Source organism: Pinus tabuliformis, chromosome 6 (genome assembly GCF_031772625.1).
Source record: "Pinus tabuliformis cultivar Carrire ecotype Pingquan chromosome 6, CPIR1, whole genome shotgun sequence".
Taxonomy (NCBI): Eukaryota; Viridiplantae; Streptophyta; class Pinopsida; order Pinales; family Pinaceae; genus Pinus; species Pinus tabuliformis.
This window is the reverse complement of record NC_142292.1, coordinates 622503950-622522078: the sequence shown is the minus strand read 5'-3', so window position 1 is coordinate 622522078 and position 18129 is coordinate 622503950.

Genomic DNA, 18129 nt, shown 5'->3' with positions numbered 1-18129 from the left:
AAAATATTTGAATTTCAAATAATGCATATTTATTATACATTAATCATGCATTCCACGATTTCCATGTGTTATATAACATCACACACCAATAAAAATCACAAACAAATATAAAAAATAAACCCCCTTCACAATTTGAAATATGTTAGAGAGATTTATAGGTTTGTTTCTATAAACATTCAAAAATATTATTATTATTATTATTATTATTATATATATATATATATATATATATATATATATATATATATATATATATATATATATATATATAACCATTTTTTTACTCCATAAATCACTATGATGGTATTAAGAATCGTTGCAATTATTTAAAATTCTAAAATATTGCACATACAATATTACTCCAATAAAAATTGCATATATAACATCGTAATACCCATCCCAAATTTTAACATTTCAAAATGGTTCCCACAATACACTTATTGTGTAAGGGTTTCCCTTCAACCATAAAAGTATCTTTTAAGCCCTAAGATGTTAGTTTTCATATTTGGATGATGGTCAAGAGGTCGATAAAAAATTATGTTGTGTCAAAACTTATAATAATTTCCATATTAAATCATGTTAAATTTACTATAAGATCTTATGATCCTAGGGTTATGTTCATTCAATCAAGACATTATTGGATTTTCTCTATAACATGTTTTATGGGAAGCTTTTGATACAAAACGTTTGATGAGAGAGAGGAAAGATAGTGAAGAATTCATGGTAGCTAATTAAAGTTCCAGTGCACTATATCTTTGGATATACAGCCCATGGAAGGTAGCATTCATAATATCCTGAAATCATTCTCGAATGAGTCAACTAGTTGTTTTCTCTAAGACTTCGTTTATGTGAATTTTTAGATAGTGAATTTTTTGGAGGCTAGGGAAAAATACCATAGTATAGGTGATCAAATTTTCATATTTTTTTCACTATAATATTGGAGTTATAATTTGTCTATGATAGGGTTTGGGACTAATCCTGAAACCATTTTTAAAAGATTCATCTTGGGATTCTTGCAATAAACATTTTCAGTGAATTTTCCAACTCTGAAATTTTTAGAATATTGGGGTGACATAGAGAATTGCATGTGCAAAATTGTTAAGATTTTGATTTATTACACTTTATGAGTTTTATCTTGTGGAATTTATGTATTTTGACTATCCTTGAAATTAGTCTCAAACAAGTCAATTTGGCATTTTTTCTATCACAATTTCAGCGATGTTTTAGATTTTGAAATCTTCAGATTCTAAGAAATCATATCAAGGTGCTACAAGAAAAAATTCATATTCAAAGGGGCTAAAATGTCAGAGATATATCAAGACAAATTTCATCAATCTAGATAGTCTCTAGTTCAATGTGTTAAAGGTACGCAACTTACAATTGGCATAATTATTCATTGGAATATCCATTTTTAGGTGATTGAAAATTGCGATAGAGGAGTATTAATATTATTTTCTCATATGGAAAAAAATTCTATTAGAAATAATACTCCTAATAAAAAATAAAACATGAAATTGAAGAAAGCAAATACCTAAAATAAAATTCTCCCAATTAAATAACCAAGTTGATGTGTATGAATATTCTAAACCCCTGTTTAAGTAGGAAGTTGAGGATGCAGCTTCTATTTAGAGGATTGGCCCATAAATTGGAATTCTTATCATAAGGATTAGAGGATTGGCCCATATTGGCATTCTTATAATAAGGATTATAGGATTGGCCCATAAATTGGAATTCTTGGATGAAAGGAAATTATATTTTTAGATATTCATAGAAGAGGAATGAGAGGCTAAACGTTGGACTAGAATTGATTACCAAGGTGGATTGTGGTTGAATTAATGAATAGTCGTGGAAACATTTGAACAGGTGTTTGATGATTTCATATAAATGTATTTTTTATCTTGTTGTTGATCTAATGGAGGAGACTACTAAGGTTCAAGCAAACATGTTAGTCTAATAATTTTTTATTGGAAATGTTTTTGCTACTTGCATTTGGAAATTGTGTTGTTATATGTACTATTGAATTGCTCAATTAGTTGTCTTAAAATTAGGGATGATATTTAATGATGTTGTTAATGTTTCAATGAGTGAACCCAGCTTGAGATATTTAGTAGTTTGATCAACTAAGGCATATTCTTTCGACTAACTAACCTAAGTTCAATTTAGTTATTGGGATATGCAGATTAAGTAATATTGTGTTCCAAAATGTGCATATTTTTTAATGGGAGCCTATTTAGAGAATAAGTTTTAACTATTGTTTATGTGTTATTGCCTAGTTAACCAATTGACTAGAAATGTGTTGTATTATTACCGAGTTGTCTAATCGACTAGGACAGCAGTGTCTTGTTTGGTTAGTTGGATCATTGACCAAGAGAGTTTGAACAATAATTTGGTAACTTTATTGTTTTTGTTTGATCATATTTTTATGTGCTATATTTTATTAAATAGATGGAAATATTGTTTCATTGATTTCCAAGTAGATTGGGTGAAGAATCATATTGGTGATAGTTGTTCAAAATATACTTTCAAAAGAATTAATGTGCCATGGATTGATTGGTATGATGGTTATTTACAAGATATTCTTTAGAGTTGATGATGTTTCTTACTATACCTAGATGAATTATTATTTTTTGGTGATCAACACTTGTTGCCCGTATCAAATTGAGGGAGGAAATTATGTAATTTATTTTTTCCTCCAAGATGATCCTTGGGCAGGGCCAAGGATGGTGGAACCAATTATTGTTTTCAAGAAATCTTGTTGGATTATGGATTTTCCCATTAGAGGGATTCAATTGATCGACTATGTGTACCTACTTTGATCACTTCAATATCCATGTTTCATGACGAATTATGGTTATGTGGTCACATACATGATGGTTTGATCATCTACCCAAACTATATGTCAATATATCTAGTTGACTAGTTTATCATAAATTATCTCATGGAACTTTTCTCATCAAACTTTAATGTTAATGATGTCTATTAACACCACCACTACTCTTGGAATATCTCTTGTTCGTTTCTAATGTTTATTATATGATCCACTAATAAATATCTTATTTTCTCTTCTTAAACATGGTCAACAACCATGGACCCTTTCCTAGTATGAAAAAATTCCTATATGCACACATATCCCACTCAAATATTAAATACCCCTTTTCGACTATCTACTTCTTTGAGACCATGCTTATCAACAGTATGCTTAAAATATTTATGCGTGACTTGATGCATTTACATCCTTTCCTTACTATGATCAATACCCAAATACCAATTCTTGGTGCTCAAAACCTCCTAATGGAATCCATATCCTAATTGGAGGCCAAACATTCCCTCTAAAATTCCTTTATAGTGGTTCAAGGACTCATTAATGCTCATGATACTTGAGAGCTTTAGTTATTTCCTAATTATCTTTAACTTCCCCCATGACCATTATCAACATATTGAGACACATCCCTTGTGTCTAAAAATTTATAATGATCTTCATATGTCATTCATAGAGCAAAAAACTATGAGCCCTAGAGGACTAATTTTGTTCATACGACCCTTTTTTACTTCATCGACCATTGTCTAGTATTTGAGACCATTCCAAACTGATGTAGGAGTCACAACCAACCCCAACCAATATTGGTTTAAGGATTCTTCCAAAAAATGAATCATGGAATCCAAAAATAGAGGACATGATTTCCTCTGGTTTATGTAATTTTTTATTTTTCTAGAATCCTCTAGAAGGCATTAGTTGGCAGAGGACAAGATTACTCATCTTCATTATGGTTTTTGTTTCTTTGTTTCCAGAGATAAGTTGTTTGGGAGATGTGAGGTAGAGGTGACTGATGCAATGTAAGAATCAGACCAAGAGAGAGAGGACTAGGGTAATTTTTAACTAGGATGAGAGAGAGAGGGCCAGGGTAGTTTTGAACCATGTTGAAAGGCCATCATGCCATCACGACATAGATTTCATTAGGTTGTCATGACATAGATGTAATCATTTTTATTTCAATTGTATAAGTAGCCCATTTTTTATTCGAATTTATTTTGTTTTATTTATGCAATCCCTGGTTAGAAGTCAATGGTTTATTACATGTTATGGTTATGATGTCTTGTCTGGTAGCCACAAGAATAGTATTTTATCCAGATCCAAGTCGACAACCATGCATTCAACCCATGAATTAATTTCTTTGTAAGTGAAATATGAGACCACCAAGCAGGGAAGGATTGTGTCTTCACATGAGAGCCATGCAAAAATGGTGAAGGTTAATTAGAGGTAGTCAGAGCAAGAAAGGAGTCAAGGTCTACATGGTCAGGCGTAATTCAAACTAATGGCGAGGAAGGAGTCGACCAACCTAACCCACAACTTAGGTGGGACCCTGTTGGATGGTTGGGCCCTGAACCAGTCAGATGTCCGCAAGGAAAGAGAAAAAGGCTAACACTTGATCAAAGTGAACACTTGCGACCTAATGTCATGGTAAAGATGAGTATTAGGGAAATTATCCACATTGGAATTGAGTCAACGTAGCTACGAGATGGAAAATATTAGGCCACAAGGTCAGGAGGTTCTTTATTTTCGGCATAGAGAGATTTTGGGGTTTTAGAGTTGAGATTTCATTCTTGCGCATGCTAATTTGGAAGCTTAGTGACAAATTCCAATCATGGGACTAGATTCCTATTTTTTAAGGATACCGCAAAAGCTAGGAGGATCATCCCAGAGGATATGAGAGAACACACAGTCTCGAATTTACAAGGAAAGGAGAGTCCCTTTGCTATGTGGAAGACCCTCACTGAGCTATTAAAAAATGGTAGTGATGCTAGGAAATTCGCATTGAGGGACAAGCTAAGAAACATATGCATGAAGAGGAATGATACCATTCCATATTACCTCTCCTTATTTTCTCAGTATCGAGATTATCTTATACTGAGATTATCTTAGAGGAGTTGGAGAAAATATTCCCTCTTTAGAACTAGTGAGCCTAGCTCTCCAAGGCCTTCCAAAATCCTAGCACAGCTACCAAGACTCTGTAAATGGAAGGGATAAATTAACAAATTGGGAGAGACTTTGGTCTGATCTAGTGCAAGAAGAAATTTGGTGGAACATTAGAGATGGAGTAAGATCCAAATCTGAGGAGGAAGAGAACTTTTCCTTGGTTGGGAAGAGAAAGAAGTGTAATGGAAAGAAGGGCCAAATCAAACTAGATTCCATCCGGAAGAATGAAAAGAAGAAGGATCGAAAATAGATAAAATGTTTTCATTTCCATGAATTTGTGTACTATGCAACAAAGTGTCCACATGAGAATTCTAACAAAAACCCTACACAAGGAGCAGGAGGTGAATAACTTGCCTCAAAATTCGAATTAAACATCACCATGATTGCATGCATGGCCAACACTTTAATGGGGAGTGTGTGGTATCTAGATTTAGGTATCGTGTTTCATATGATGGGACACAAAGAATTATTCAGTAGCCAAGAGGACAAGGATATCTGAATGCACATAAAAATTGGGGATGATGGGTGGTAGAGTACCAAAGGAATTGGAACTGTAACCTTTAAGAGGGAGTTGGGCTCCCATATTCATATGAAAGATGTCATGCATGTGCCCGGGTTGAAGAAGAACTTGATATTTGTAGTTGTATTGCAAGATCGTGATAATGATGTTGTTTTCACTAAGGAGAAATCCTTTCTAAGACATCTATCTACCATGCAAGTGAAACATATTGGAGTTTGAGTGAAGAATATCTACAAACTTGAGGTGGAAACTTACGTTGCACTGAATATCAAGTTAGAAAATATGTAGAGTCTATATGTTGGAGAACTCTGGCATAGGTGAATGAGATAGTTACAACATGGAGCCTTAAAAATCGTGTATCATATTATGACCATTCTCTCGAAATGCACCCTTAATAAGCATGATGTCTGCAAGAGATGCACATTGGGGAAATATGTCTAATCCACCTTCGAGGGTTGAGATAGTGGAGTTGGAGAAATCTTGGAGCAAGTCCACTTTGATACATATGGACATTTTTTATAGCCTCTATAGTAAAACATAGGTATTATGTGATTTTTGTTGATGATTTTTTCTAGAAAATGTTGGATCTTCTTCATATGGAAGAAATATGAAGTTTTCTCAAAATTTGTTGAATTCAAACCATTGTTTGAAAAGGAGACTGGTCAGAAATTGAAAGCCCTAAGAAATGATAATGGAGGAAAATTTGTATCTAACACCTTCAAGGACTTTTGTTCCAAAGAGGGTATTAGAAGAGAACTGATAGCACCTTGTAACCAAGAACAAAATGGGGTTGTTGAAAGGAAGAATAAAAGCATAGTGTGATTAGTAAGATCCATGTTTCATGATGAGGGGTTGTCATTACAACTATGGGAAAAAGCATGCAACACTGAAATTTATCTGCAGAATAGGGGCCCTCATAAAATACTTGCCATGATCACAGCCAAAGAAGTTTTCTCTAGGAGGAAGCTAGATTTATCTCATTTCAGAATTTTTTGAGCTGCTCTGTATTGTCACGTCTCCAAGGATAGCGAGAAGAAACTTGAGCATACAGCTAAGACGAGAGTCATTGTAGGATATATAGATGTACCTCATATTTATAGGGTGTATTTTCCCTCACTCAGGATGACAGTAGTGAGGAGAGATGTCAAATTTAATGAGGAGAAGCCTATGAAAATCTATCTATAGCATGTGTTAGGTATCCCACCAGAGGAGGATCCTCTACCTCTAATGGAGAAGCCTCATGCAAAGCTTCGGGATGTTGTGGAGCAGCCACAAGTAGAGGAGCAAAAAGGAGGCCAAGTGGAAGCACCAACTCAACAAGAATCTTCCAGAGAGGGGGAGGAAGCGAACTAGAGAAGCTGACATATTGGTATAGGATGCACGATAACATGTAAGAGCTCCTACATTAGTGCACAGGAAGAGGATTTTGCTAGACAGGTAAACTAGGTATATGGCTATCTTGACATAACTCATTGGGACATAGCCTTCCTCATTTGAGGAAGCAGTTTGTCAACTAGTGTGGGGTGATGCCATGGTGGAAAAGTATGACTCCATCATGGAGAAAAGTGTATGGGAGGTGGTGTTGATACTAGAGAACAAGTTAGTTGTTGGTTCCAAATGGATCTATAAAGTGTACCATGCAATGGATGGGAGAATCAAGTAGCACAAGGCTATATTTCTGCCAAAGGGTTCTCCCATGTAGAGGGAATGGACTATGAGGAAACATTTTCTCGAGTGGCAACATATTCATCCACCATAACCATTCTAGCATTAGTTGTGTAGATGGAGTGGAAGATCCATTAGATGGATGTGAAGACCCCCTTTCTCAGTAATATTTTTGAGGAAGAAATTTACATAGAGAAACCAGAGGGATTTGAGACATATGACGAGGAGAAACATGTATGTAGACTCAAGGGAGCCTTGGATGGTTTCAGACACATGCCTTGTGCATGGTACACTATGATCGACCCATATCTCAGTGCATTGGGCTTCACCAAAAGTGAAGTAGATGCCAACCACTATCACATTGTGGTAGGTGGAAAGTTTCTTGTCTTGGTTTTGTATGTTGATGACTTGATACTTATAGGTGATGATCAGTTGATTCACTCTTGCAAGGAGGACCTTTCAAGATAAGTGAGATGAAATAAATGGGCTTGATGCATTACTTCCCTGGGCTTGAAGTATGGTAGGGTGATGGTGAGTTGTTTATGATTCATTGGAAGTATTCCTCTAAAATAATTTAGACATTTCACATGGAGAAATGCAAGCCTAGGGACACACCTCTAGCTACAAACTGGAGGAAGGAGATGCCTCTTCAGGAGAGGCAGTGGATGCTACCATCTATAGAGATCTTATGGGATACTTGATGTATCTAGTGAACACAAGGCCTGATGTATGTTATGTAGTTAATTAGTTGAGTCATGCCATGGTGACGCTTACCACCCTGTATTAAAAGGAAGAAAATCATGTGTTAAGGTACCTTAAAGGCACAACCAAGTATTAGTTATGGTACAAGAGGACAGAGGGATTGAAGCTCCAATTCTTCACTAATGCAAATTGGGCATGGATTCCATCAGACATAAAAACTATTTCAGGTTCTATCTTTAGTGTTAGGTATGCATTTACTTCCTTGTATAGCAAAAAACAAAGGTCTATGGCACTCAACTCAATAGAGGCTGAATACATGGCTACAAGTCAAGAAACATGTGAGGCCATATGATGAGGAAAATACTTGTGGGTCTTTTCAGTCAAGAGATGGATCTGATAATGATCTATTGTGATAATTATAATTGTATTAAACTCTCTAAGAATCCAATATTTCATGATAGGTCCAAGCACACTGATATTAGGCACCATAACTTGCGAGATTGTGTGCAAAGGAGAATTATGTTGCTAGACTACATTCCAATTGAGGAGAAGGATGTAGATATCTTGGAAAAGGCATTTTCAAGAGAAAATTTTGAATTCCACAAGTGTAGGATAGGGTGGTGCAAAATCCCTTCCTTGCTAAAAGGGAGTGTTAGAAATTGTAGCAGGAAAGGCTCAATTTGACTTTTTCCTTAGTCAAATTGAGTAATTCAATTTTCCACATCAATAGGATGACTTGGATTATAGTTAGCTTGTGTTACATGGCCTTCTCTACTAGTTTATTCAGTAAATTTGCGTTATAGGCTGGAACTAGAGTTGTGCATGTAGTGATTGCTAAAATTTAGCAATCTCGTTTAACTTTCTTTTAGTTGAACTCAATTAAATTGAGATCGAGTAATAAGTTGACTCAGTGGAAGGTCAGTTGAGTAGTATAACTCTTGTTAACTCAATAATATCATAGTTAAACTAGTAAATCAACTAAAAATATCCCAGACATGCATGTAATTCAAATTGCATAGCTGGAGTGGAGGAAAAGGAACATTGTAATTATCAATTGTATACTAGTTGAGTGTACAGGCTTGATACTTAAGCAGTTGAATCATTCCTTGGGAATTGCATAATAAAGTAGGAGAAAATTCCTATATTTTAGGAGCTAATTTCCTCGAAGATTGCGTAAAGAGATAGGAGAAAGTTGGAGCCTTGAATTACCTAAGTGTTTTCCGGCACAAGATGTTAATTTTGATACTTCTCTATGTTGTTTCAATTACTTTAGCCCAATTCAATTCTTCAATTAGCAATATTTTCATTCAAAAGTAATATTTCCAATCATGAACAGTAATTGAAGATAGAACAATAAATGCAATGATAAAGGAGACAATCAACATGTCAACAAGAGACACCAACTTTTTTCAAAGACCAGGGAAAAACCCCACTAGTGGTAAAACCCTTTAAAAACTATTCTTTTATTAGATTGTCATAAAATGTTTAGAAAAGAGTAAACTAAGACAAATATAAAATAATCTAGAAAAAATAACCCAATAACATTCAAAAATATCTTCATAGCATCAATATATATTAGAGACAACTTTTCTTGTCTTCGGTCAACTATGGTCAGTTGCAGTCAATTATTAAAATTTTCCCTAGTTTACAGTCACATGGAGGAAGAGTTCATGCATGTGACTAAGAGATTCTAACCACTCCCTTGAGCCTGCAAACCTTCGACTACAGTTAAAATTCTCCTTTGGCAAGCATACGACTTTGACACAAAACTCTAAAATATGAGCGAGCTTTGGACCCTATAATCTCAGACCTGTGTGAATCAATTACCTCAACTCTGCCTCATACTTGTGTGAGCCAATCAATGAAGAATAGAATAAGAAGATGTTTGGTGATATTTAAATGAGCTTGAGGTCACTTTTATTTATAGCCTTTTGACGAATTTGTTGTTAGGGCCTACCTGTCCAAATGTGCATATGTGACATTTTCTTCATATGTTCACTTTCCCTTATTTGATTTGAGTACTTCAACAGTCAAAATGGGTACTTTCAAAAAGGGTAATCTCCTTCAATTGTTGGAATTTTTCACTGGGATACAAAAATTAATACTCCCTCCTAGATAGGGAGAAATTCCAATTGTATCCTGTCATGTATATCCTATCATCATATCATGTCCCATCTCTACTCAACTCTATCTGCTGAAAGATTCTCGAATCTAAAGAAGAAGAATCAAGGAGCATTAGCTTCCACCCTCTATAAAATCAAAGAGCACATCTCAATCTAAAATAAACATGAGGGAGCACATCTCAACCCAGAAACTCATGGGGGAGCTAAACATCTAAAACCCCATATCAACCAATAGGGGATATAGGGGAGAACATATCAACCCATCCTATTTCCCATGGCTCTTCCAAAAAATGACCCTCAATATTCATTTGGTAGAACACCTACATAATAATCATCTTGGTTTGTACACCACAAGTACACTCTCAACCCATTGGCGAGATGGGGAGTGTTAATCCCAACAAGCCTAGCTTATGGGTGTGATGCCAACTGGGGTATACTCTGTAAATACCAAGATAAGGGAGAAACATGTCCAACCCTATGGATAATAGATAAGGGAGAAAAATATAAGACCTTATTGTCCAGAGATCCCTCAATCCAGGAGCCCTCCATCTCAATTCCTCACCCTGGGAACTCAGACACAGGGGAAGAGTCAGCTTAGTGTTCTCAACTAGTGATTCCCCTTATCAGGAGGGGTCACATGCATCAGTCTAGGCTGCCCTTTAAAGACCAAGAACTTCCATTTCATTAAATCCTATGTAAGAATGTTTACAATCTACTCATTTGTTGATATATGATGGAGTCTAACGACCCCTCTCTACACCATGTCTCAAATGTAATGATATCAAATCTCAATGTGCTTAGACTTGTCATGAAATACTAGATTCTTTTCCATATGTATACCACTCTTTTTGTTGCAATATATCATTATAGTGTCTAACAACTCCTCAAATATCTCTCCAAAGAGATTCCTCAACCAAATTTATTCGCATCTAGCCATGTTAGAAGAATTATAGTCTACTTTAATGGTACTAAATGCTACGGACTACTGCTTCCTTCTCATCCAATATATCCTGCAGATCTGAGACCAAAACAACATCCTGACGTACTCTTCTTGTTGATAACATTTCCTGCCCAGTCAGCACCAATATATCCATGAAGTCAAACATCTCTAGTAGTATATCTCAAACCAAGGGTGATCATCCCATGCAAATATCTCAGAATGTAGTTGGCAATGACCCAATATGCATGGAGAGGCTAGGTCATGAACTGATTGAATGTGTTTAGTACCTATCATATGTCTAGATGAGTCTTAACTAAGAACATAAGAGCCCCATTTAATTTTCTATACTCGAATGGATTTTCCAAATCAGGTCCAAAATATCTTGTGTTTTCTTTCATGTTTTATTTTTTTATCTAAGCTTTGAATTCCTTAAAAATGTCAAAGGCTTCATCCTTGTGCTTCAAATAATATATCCATGTATTTTTGTGGAAGTCATCAATGAAGGTGATGTAGTATGTTGGGTTGTGTTATATTTTTTCCACGACTAGCCCTAGTAGTTAAACTGAGGGGTTAGAGGGGGGTTGGAGCCTCCCCTTCATTGTGCCACGCAAAGTAGGGGGGTGAAAGGTTTAACCAGGCCTTCGTGTCTTTATACCACCCTCGCTTGAGCCTTAGGTGGCTTTGACTGGATTTGAAAGCTAGCTTAGGAAGTCTATGATCTCATATGTTATTGAGTTTGTGCTTGTACAACAGAAGCCTAATCATAGCTAGGCTCTCCATAGAGGAAAGACCTACTGCTGTAAGGAGAATAGGATAGGGTTTATTGCTTTTAATTTTTAGGTTATATGTTATAAAATGCTTCTGGATTTGCTGAGTCTTTCTCCAAGATTCTCTAGATATGCTACAACCCCAGACCTCACATCCATATAAGATAAGAGGAGTGACTAAAGTTTCAAAGAGGAACTTCCTTTTATCCCACATTACGAGGTTTGTTGTTTTACAATTATTTTCAAGACAAAAATAAGATTTCCACCCCCCATTAATCCTTTTCTCAATGCTATATTTCTATTTGAGATTGTGATAAATATCAATTCCTAAGTATTTGTAAGGATACACTTCCTCCAAGTTATTATTGTCATACATAAAATTAGCGTAAGTGTCCTTCTTGGATTTCATAATCATAACTTTTGTTTTGTCAGTGTTAATAGTCATACCCATGGTAGAGCAGAAATTCTTAAAAAGCCTAAGTTTCTTATCAAGATCAGATGGGCACCTTGCGAGAAGAACAATATCATCAGCATAGAGAAGAAGGATGATGACTATCCCAGCTAAGATCATGCCAACACAACCCGCTTCCTCTAAATAACCTTCAAGCTTGTCGATGTAAATGCCAAATAGGGTAGGGGAGAGGGGGCAACCTTGTTTAACTCCAATATTACATCTATTATCTTTCAAACACCCCTCATTGCTTTTTAGCTTGGAAATTACATTCTCGTATAATCTTATAGTGGCAGCTCTCAACTCGAAAGGAACCTTTAGCTCTTCTAATATATTCCAAAGGTTGTTTCTAGGTACCGTATTGAAAGCCTTTCTAAAGTCCCCAAAGCAACGAAAGAGATTGGATTTATCATTACGACATTCCTCCACAATGATCCTAAGCGTAACGAGGTGGTCTGTTGTTGAGTGGTCCCTTTTAAAACCCACTTGGCCTTTCGCCCACTTTCCTTCACTTTCAAACCATATGCTCAACCTCTTTTCCAAAATAATACCATATAGCTTGGCTAAGAGAGGGCCCATAATAATGGTCCGATAATTAGAGGGATTATAATTTACTATATATATTATATTATTATTATTATCTTTATTATATTTTTTTATCGATGATGATGATAATAATAATACAATATAATTGTTATTATTTTTTTTATAATTTTATATTATTAGATTTTTTAAATAATATAATGATAATCTAATATTATTATGACCTATTCTTATTATTAGTTAATAGATATTAGGAGTTTATATCATTATTATAATATTAATATAATATTTATACAGTAATATATATAAATAATCTGGTTGTTAATATTTATATAGTTATTAATAATCCTAAATATTGATAATAATTAACCTATACAAACCTTGAGCTAAATATTAAAAATACTAAAGCTTAATAATAATAATAATAATTAGCCCATGGGGCTTTGGATTGACGGTGAATGGGTGCGCTGTTAAAGCACTCCTTGCGATAGGTCACTGGTTCAATTCCCCGTGGGTACTTAGTTTAGTCTTAACCTAGAAAATAATAATAATAATAATAATAATTAATAATACTAATATTATTATGAGTTTATATTATTATAATAATATTAATATAATAATCATAAATGTATAATTATATAAGAATATAGTTGCTATTATTTGTATAGTTATTAATTAGCATAAATAATAAATAAATGGTCTTTATTGTTTTTATTATAATAATATATTATAATAATATTGATTATATTATTATGAAAATATGGTAATTATACTCTTATATTATTATAATAATATAATATTATAATCAAATATTATTATTATTAGTATACAATATAATTGTTATTATTTTTTTATAATTTTATATTATTAGATTATTTAAATAATATAATGATAATCTAATATTATTATGAGCTATTCTTATTATTAATTAATATATATTATGAGTTTATATAATTATTATAATATTAATATAATATTTATACAGTAATATATATAAATAATCTGGTTGTTAATATTTATATAGTTATTAATAACTATATATGGGTATTAATAATTTTGAATATTCATAATAATTATTAATGTGGTTGATATAAGTTTATTGAAGTATATCAATCAAATTGGAAAATGTAATTGTATATATACTTGATATACATTTTTCAGCATATATCAACCATATTGATTGAATCTTTCACTATTTGCTTGAGAGGTATCATAGGATAGTTTTGATAGGGACGTGGTATTCATTTCGGAGTTTAAAAGGTGTCCAGATGCATTATGCTTTTGTGGGTATCGTTGTAACTAAAAAGTATTGCGCAAATTTTTATTCGCACACTTGAATCTTTCCTCGATTTATATAACGAATTATCCTGGATTCCTTTCCGTATTAAAATATCAAGGTGCTTTTGTCTAGACAATTTAAATGCACCCGTCAACTAAACTTTTGCAATCTATTCCAATACACTTTTGTTTCCATGAACTTTTATAATCTATTCCAGTACACTTTTGTTCCCATGAACTTTTATAATCTATTCCAGTATACTTTTGTTTCCATGAACTTTTATAATCTATTCCAGTACACTTTTGTTCCCATGAACTTTTATTATATGGTGCATAATTTTATTGCACGCTTCATAGTGGACATAATAGGCCAACTTTTGCATTTTATATTTCCAAATCATATTAACCTTACATACGTAAAACGTTGTGGGGAAGATTTTAAATATTAAAGTTATGATGTATATTACAACTGGTCTTCATTGTTTATTAATTTTATTTTTTTAAAAGAGTTTACATATTACATATTAATGTTATGATGTATATGACAATCTAGTTAAACATTTTTTATTCGAAAAATGAGAAAAAAAAAAAAATAATTTGTTTTAATTAAAAATAAAATAAAATAATGATTTTTTTTTAATTATGTAATATTTTTTTTGTAATTGTAGAATTATAACTAAACAAATTATTATTTTATTTAATTATTTCAACTATAACTATCTATAATTAGATAAGGTCCTTATTTTAGGTAACTAATTAAATTATGATGATGATGATGGTGGTTAACGTCCACTGAGACCAAACATTGGTCTATCAGACCTAAATAAACAAATTATTTATTTTGATTTAAAATTTTATTCCTATGCTCAAAAAGCTTGGAGAGAAGCCTCCCGAGCTCACTATAGTTTTGACATTGTAAAAGGCTAGGAATGTCAGTATTGTAACAAAGATTGTGAAATTGAGATCTAATGTGGTTGTACACAAGGCACTCTAAGAGGAAGTGATTTTCATCCTCGATATTCCTCTTCTCACATATATGGCAGATCCTTTCCATCCATGGCGTTTTAGGAACTGTCCAACGGCCTATTTCACTATGGAGCTCATGAGAATTCGTTCTAATCTTTGCTATATTAATTTTCTTCTTTGAGCTAGTTAAAATAGAGAGATACTTTTGATCTTCTAGGGTGGGGTTGATGACATTCTTATAATAACTTAATTTTCTTTTAGCCGCTAAATCTTTCTCACACCACATTTTTTCTTTGAACTTAGAAGTAACAATATCTTTAATGTTATTTATGTTTTGCAATGCATCATTCTCGTTGATCTATCAATAGTTCAACCAGGCCCTTGTGTCTTTATGCCACCCCCGATTGAGCCTTAGGTGGTTTTGGCTGGAATTCAAAGCTAGCTTAGGAAGTCTATGATCGTCTATGTTATTGAGTTTGTGCTTGTACAACAGAAACCTAAGCATAACTAGGCTCTCAAAAGGGGAAAGACATGCTTCTATAAGGAGAATATGATAGGGTGTATTACTTTTAATTTTTAGATTATAAGTTATAAAACACTTCTAGATTTGCTCAATCTTTCTCCATGATTCTCTGGAGATGCTGAAACCCCAAACCTCATAGCCATATAAGATAACAGGAGTGACTAAAGTTTCAAAGAGGAACTTATTTTTATCCCAAATTACGAGGTTTGTTGTTTTACAATTATTTTCAAGACCAAAATAAGCTTTCCACCCCCCATTAATTCTTTTCTCAATGCTATGGTTCCAGTTGAGCTTGTGATGAATATCAATTCCTAGGTACTTGTAAGAATACACTTCCTCCAAGTTATTATTGTCACACATAAAATTAGCGTAAGTGTACTTCTTGGATTTGATAATCATAACTTTTGTTTTGTCAGTGTTAACATTCATACCCATGGTAGAGCATAAATCCTTAAGAAGCCTGAGTTGCTTATCAAGATTAGATGGGCACCTTGCCAAAAGAACAATATCGTCAACATAGAGAAGAAGGATGACAACTATCCCAGCTAAGATTGTGCCATCACATCTTGCTTCCTCTAAATAGCCTTCAAGATTATCGATGTAAATGCCAATTATCCAAGACCTAATAATTTTCACCAATTTAATGAAGTGGTGGAAATGACAACAAGAAACTTTTATACATTGACAAGGCATCACTATTGTGAATTATGTGATATTAGATATCACTATATCTAAGTAAATCATGATTTTGACATTTTAAATGACCATAATCCTTCTAATCATAGACCTTTAACACTATAAACTCTAAAATGCGCCATGAATAAAAAACTCTTTCAAGTGAATTTAGATAATAAAGGCACTTGTTTTTTTACAAAAATAAACTTGATCTTTCCTTAAAGGGTTTAAATACTAAATTAGATCTCCTCTCATATAAGAATAATATTGAAGACCTTTGTAAAGCCTCCCATTTTCAAGAACTTGAATTGTTATGTAATGGTTATAAAGACCAATGCTAGTATGTGATAAACATGTTTATGTGAATGTTTCTATTTTATTAATAAAGTTATTAATGTTATGATGGAAAATTCATGGACTGGCACTAGAGAAGAGGATGAAACTTGCCAAAATTGTAGAGGAATCAGATTCATTATGATTTTTCCTAAGAAAAATATATATAGAAATATATGTGTGTGTGTGTGTGTGTGTGTGTGTGTGTGTGTGTGTGTTAACTTAGTGGGACATAAAGACCGGGAATAAAAGCACTGCAAGTGGAAAAGGGAGGATTTTATCTTTAAGGAGAAACATGAAAAAATCCTAGGCTGAGGGGAAATAGAACCCCTAGAGGCAGGAGGCTACCCAAGAAAATTTTATGAACATGATAATGATAAATAAGCATTATTGAAGAAAGAGTAGATGTTACTCATGCCTGGCAAGTTGTCATAGCTCGAGGGGAATTAGAGGATTCATGGTTGGGAGGTCTGGTGTAGTCAACCATTGATTTTTCGAGCTCAAGTATATTGGTCAGAAAAATCCTAACTTTGCTGGAATGGTTTTATAGTAGATGTATGCTATTTTATAATGGTTGCATGTTGATGATCAACTATCTTTCGTCGATGATTATTGTTATTAATTGCAGAGTTGCATGCTATGTTAATATTCTTCCTACTTGCCGAGTTGAATATTATATTTATTAAATGCATGCTAAAGGTTAGATAATTATTGTAGTGTTAATATTATTCCTAGTTGCAACATTGAATATTATATTTATTAAATGCATACTAAAGGTTAGATAATCATTGTAGTGTTAATATTCTACCCAGATGCAAAGTTCAATATTCTGTTTATTAGATGGATGCTAAGAGATTAGAAAATCACTATAGTGTTACTATTTCTTCCAAGTTGCAGAGTGGAATATTGTCCTATACTAGATGCATGTTAAATATTGTTACCAACTGAGGTTAAATATTTCCTCTCATTTGTAGAGTTAAATTGTTGTGTTGTATCTAGGCATACTAATGTTTGGTTAACCACTGTAGTTAGATATTATTCTTGGTACAATTTTATATAAATGGTTGGTAGCATATTGAATAGTAATTGTATAAGGTATAATGGCTGAGGAAGGACCTGCATATTAAGGTGTTCCATGAAAATCTGCAAAGGAGGAGGTTTAGCTCTACCTGCTTAGACTAAAGTACATAATGTATTTCATGTATCGCTATTAAAAAAATATGTGCATGATAGCTCTCACGTAATTGACTGACATATTCTACAGGTGGAGCCCAAAGGAGATTTCTTTCCCGAGCCACTCTGTGTTCTGGAACGGAGGGAAACTGTAGTGCAGAATTGAGTCATATCTTAGGTTAAAGTGCAGTGGCAACACTTTACTCCTGCGAAGGCAACCTGGAAGAAAGAAGAGGTCATAAGGGCTTCTTATCCTAAGTTATTATGTGTTGAATAATAACACTTAGGACGGTGTTAAGTTAAAGGGTGGGATGATGTAACACCTCCCATTTTCAAGAACCTAAATTATTATGTAATGGCTATAAAGACCTATGCTAGTATGTGATAAACATGTTTATGTGAATGTTTATATTTTATTAATAAATTTATTAATGTTATGATGAAAACTTCATGGACTGACCCCAGAGAAGAGGATGAAACTTGCCAGAATCTGAG